This window comes from Bos javanicus, chromosome X (genome assembly GCF_032452875.1).
Source record: "Bos javanicus breed banteng chromosome X, ARS-OSU_banteng_1.0, whole genome shotgun sequence".
Taxonomy (NCBI): domain Eukaryota; kingdom Metazoa; phylum Chordata; class Mammalia; order Artiodactyla; family Bovidae; genus Bos; species Bos javanicus.
In genome coordinates this window covers 74,588,165-74,593,135 of record NC_083897.1, presented here as the reverse complement: position 1 = coordinate 74,593,135, position 4,971 = coordinate 74,588,165, and the positions used below count along the sequence as shown (strand labels likewise).

Sequence of the window (4,971 nt, the reverse complement as noted above, 5' to 3'; positions counted from 1 at the left end):
CTGCTGGGGATGCTGGTTTGATCCATAAGTCAGGAAGATCACCTGGAGGAGGAAATAGCAACCTGCTCCAGTATACTTGCCTGGGAAACCCATGGACAGAGGAGCCTGGTGGGCTACAGTCCAGGAGATGATAAAAAATGTTGGACATGACTTAGTGATTAAACAGCAACAATTTCCTTATTAAATTTCTCATTTTGTTCATGTATTTTCTTCTTGATTTTATTTAATCTCTGTCCTGTTGTATTGGGTTGGTCAAAATGTTCTATCATTTTTTTAAGTAAAAATAAAAGACACATTTTTCATTTTCACCAAGAACTTTAATGAACAACATATTCACCATTTTCTTCCACTACTTTCTGCCACTTTTCAGGCAACTTTATAATTTCATCTTCCCTAAACTTTTTATCTTTTTGAACAAAGAACTCTTCCAGGTGCTTTTTACAGTCTTCCAGGGAATGCAGTCCTAAAGGGAATCAGTCCTGAATGTTCATTGGAAGGACTGATGTTGAAGCTGAAACTCCAGTACTTTAGCCACCTGATGTGAAGAGCTGACTCATTTGAACAGACCCTGATGCTGGAAAAAATTGAAGGCAGGAGGAGAAGGGGACAACAGAGGATAAGATGGTTGGATGTCATCACCAACTTAATGGACATGGGTTTAGGTAAACTCCTGGAGTTGGTGATGGACAGGGAGGCCTGGCATGCTGCAGTCCATGGGGTCGCAAAGAGTCAGACATGACTGAGCGACTGAACTTAACTGACTGAGGGAATGCATTTTTTTTTTTTTTTTCATTAAGAGAATGTTGTAAAGTCCAAAATAAATGGGCATCTGAAGCTGCAATGTTTGGTGAGTATGGTGGATGAATCAGAACTTCCCAGCCAAACTGTAACCATTTTTGCCTGGTCATAGCATCAAATTGATGGAAAATTAGGCATTTTATGTTAATTAATTCTGAATGCTTTTCATCAAGTGCTACTTCCAGTGTGTCTAATTGGTAGCAGCAGTGCTGCTACTGTGGCTAAGTCGCTTCAGTCGTGTCCGACTCTGTGCGACCCCATAGACGGCAGCCCACCAGGCTCCACCGTCCCTGGGATTCTCCAGGCAAGAACACTGGAGTGGTTTGCCATTTCCTTCTCCAATGCAGGAAAGTGAAAAGTGAAAGGGAAGTCGCTCAGTCGTGTCCGACTCTTCTCGATCCCATGGACTGCAGCCCACCAGGCTTCTCCGCCCATGGGATTTTCCAGGCAAGAGTGCTGGAGTGGGGTGCCATTGCCTTCTCCAAATTGGGAGCAGTACTTGCAATTAATTGGTTTTATGGAAAGAGTTCATAATAGAAGACTCTCTTCCAATCCCACTATATACACTTCATTCAACTTTGGCCTATGGTGTGGTTGGCAGTGGTTCATTTCACTTGTCCCACAATTTCTTCCATCCCACATTATTGTACACTATCCATTTTTCATCACCCATTGCAATTTATTTTAAAAATGAAATGCTTTTGTTATGTTTAAGGAACAAATTGTATGCAGAAATGCCATCAAGAAGGTTTCTTTTTTATTTTTTTTTCCACTTAACTTATGCGGAACCCAAACATCAAAGCAATGAATATAACCAAGCTGGTGCAAATAATTTTCAACACTTGATTTGGATATTTTGAGTATGTTGGCCATCTCCTGATTGATATATAATTTATTGTTCTCAAGTAATACCTCGATTTGATCACTAACTTAAATGGTCTACCAATTGTGAAGCATTGTCCAGTGAGAAATCTCCAGTATTAAACTTTGCAAACTACTTTTGACATGTTAGTTCAGTCACAGCACCTTCTCCATAAACTGCACAAATCTTTTTTTTTTTTTCATTTCAGTTGCATTCTTTCCTTTCTTGAAACAATAAAGCATGTTATGCCAAAAATGTTGCTTTTTCCTTCCATCTTCAATATTAAAATTCTACATAAAAGCTAACAAATTTGAAATGATTTTTAGTGCAAATTGACATGACAGTTGTCAAAATACTATCTAATCATATTTTGTTTTAATTTATGTATTTATTTTAATTGGAGGATACTGTTTTGACAGTTAAAGACAACCAAGTGCTACTAGAGCCATCTTACTGAATGAAACAATGAAAATTTTGGTCAACCCAATAGTTCACTGAGCTTCTTTAAGGTAGTTGTTTTTTGTTTGTTTGTTTTTATTTTTATTGGGCTCTAGAAAATGTGTTGGGAAATATCTCCCCAAGTTAGAGAGAGATGTCCATTCTAATATTCCTGGGATAGCTTTGAGAGCTTTTTCTTTTTCTTGGAGCTGCTGCTGTCTCTGGCAGTAACCTCTTCAGTTCCACTACTGAGTAACTTCTCCTTGAAAGACAATTTCTTCTTTTAATTGGGGACCCTCTAGTCTCCTGACTCTTCAGAGTCACTAACTGGTTCCTCTTTGGGGAAAGATTTCTTCCCCTTGGGAAGATTCCACTGCCAGCTGTCTCTTCAAGATTACTACTAACTAGGTCCTCCTTCGAAAAAGATTTTTTTCTGCAGTTTGGAAAAGGAGGCATATGGGTCTTCCATCCTCCTGAGAATCCTTCTGGGACTTTTTCTTTTTCATTTTTGGGGGCTTTCACTTGTCTCCTCACACTCCTCTGGGGCACTACTGCTTTCTGAAGATGCCAGGGAAACTGAAGCCAGCCTTTTCTTTTCCGTCTTCAAGCATTTCCTCTCCTGTTTCTCTAGCTTCCTAGTAATCTTAGCTGCTGCTTCATCTGCCTGAATCATTGCCTCCTTCAAGACATGCAGATTCTTTTGTGGAATCTCTCCAGTCTCACAAAAGGACAGACACTCCTCAACATGTTCTAGAAGCTTTTCCCCAAATACACTGGTGGGTGTACATCAGAGAAGCAATCAATTCGTGAGGCAATACTGCATTTGTTTGCCAGATATTGGGAAATGTAGGCTTTGTTCTTGGTAGCTGCTTAGTCAATGAAAGTAGAATGGAAAATGAGTTCATATTTTGGGGTGTTATCCATTGTCTTCAAGGCTCTGGAAATTTGGTCTCTTTGCTGGGCCCAGAGAATCACTCAGACACCAGCATTAGCCTTCACCAGCATTGCAGAGGTCAGTATAGGTCAGAAAGAAGGTAATTGTTTTGAATCCATTGTTAATCAGTTCATGGATCTCCATTTCTTTAAGGTCAGTTACTAGAGCTTTCTTAGTTACCTTTGATGGTATGTTTGTCTTACTCTGTATGATCTGTGTAATTTTGCTTGGATATCAATACACTGGCAGGTGCAGACAACTTTTTTCAGTCTTTAAAGACTGATTTTTACATGTAAAGGTCTGCTGGGTCCCTAAACTAACAGGACTACTTCTAGGATCGCAGTTGAGTTGAGTTGGAGCCAAGCAACAGTTGCACTGCTGAGTCCACAATTTTGTGTGTAATGGTTGGACCCGCTGCCAAGGGTATAGGTGGTGTGACTTCTGTCAGATTTCCTGGCAGATAGGACTGCCTCTCGGGCTTTGGTCTCAGATCAGATCAGATCAGTCACTCAGTCATGTCTGACTCTTTGCGAACCCTGAATCGCAGCACGCCAGGCCTCCCTGTCCATCACCAACTCCCGGAGTTCACTCAGACTCACGTCTATCGAGTCAGTGATGCCATCCAGCCATCTCATCCCCTGTCGTCCCCTTCTCCTCCTGCCCCAAATCCCTCCCAGCATCAGAATCTTTTCCAATGAGTCAACTCTTCGTATGAGGTGGCCAAAGTACTGGAGTTTCAGCTTTAGCATCATTCCTTCCAAAGAAATCCCAGGGCTGATCTCCTTCAGAATGGACTGGTTGAATCTCCTTGCAGTCCAAGGGACTCTCAAGAGTCTTCTCTAACACCACAGTTCAAAAGCATCAATTCTTCGGTGCTCAGCCTTCTTCACAGTCCAACTCTCACATCCATACATGACCACAGGAAAAACCATAGCCTTGACTAGACGGACCTTTGTTGGCAAAGTAATGTCTCTACTTTTGAATATGCTATCTAGGTTGGTCATAACTTTCCTTCCAAGGAGTAAGCGTCTTTTAATTTCATGGCTGCAGTCACCATCTGTAGTGATTTTGGAGCCCCCAAAATAAAGTCTGACACTGTTTCCACTGTTTCCCCATCTATTTCCCATGAAGTGATGGGACCGGATGCCATGACCTTCGTTTTCTGAATGTTCAGCTTTAAGCCAACTTTTTCACTCTCCTCTTTCACTTTCATCAAGAGGCTTTTGAGTTCCTCTTCACTTTCTGCCATAAGGGTGGTGTCATCCGCATATCTGAGGTTATTGATATTTCTCCCTGCAATCTTGATTCCAGCTTGTGTTTCTTCCAGTCCAGCGTTTCTCATGATGTACTCTGCATATAAGTTAAATAAACAGGGTGACAATATACAGCCTTGATGAACTCCTTTTCTTATTTGGAGCCAGTCTGTTGTTCCATATCCAGTTCTAACTGTTGCTTCCTGACCTGCATACAAATTTCTCAAGAGGCAGGTCAAGTGGTCTGGTATTCCCATCTCTTTCAGAATTTTCCACAGTTTATTGTGATCCACCCAGTCAAAAGCTTTGGCATAGTCAATAAAGCAGAAATAGATGTTTTTCTGGAACTCTCTTGCTTTTTCCACGATCCAGCGGATGTTGGCAATTTGATCTCTGGTTCCTCTGCCTTTTCTAAAACCAGCTTGAACATCAGAAAGTTCACGGTTCACATATTGCTGAAGCCTGGCTTGGAGAATTTTGAGCATTACTTTACTAGCATATGAAATGAGTGCTTTGGTCTAGTGGGGCTCTAGTCCCATAATTTGTGACAAGGCCAGTTCTGGGACTGCAGTTGGGCTTATGGGCAGCAGGTCTGTTACCATTGATGCAGACAGGTGTGGATCATGCCATGTCCTGAACAGTCTCTCGCAAGATTTTGTATATGGTGATAAATAATATGGACAACT

At 41.3% G+C, this 4,971-nt stretch overlaps 1 non-coding gene across 1 annotated transcript; it reads right to left on the bottom strand.

Annotated features, from left to right (window-relative positions):
- Positions 1-3,067: 3,067 nt before the first annotated feature.
- On the bottom strand, positions 3,068-3,158 carry LOC133243613 (small nucleolar RNA SNORD86). Its single transcript, XR_009735163.1, has one exon. It is a non-coding gene; the product is annotated as a small nucleolar RNA SNORD86 (small nucleolar RNA).
- Positions 3,159-4,971: the final 1,813 nt, after the last annotated feature.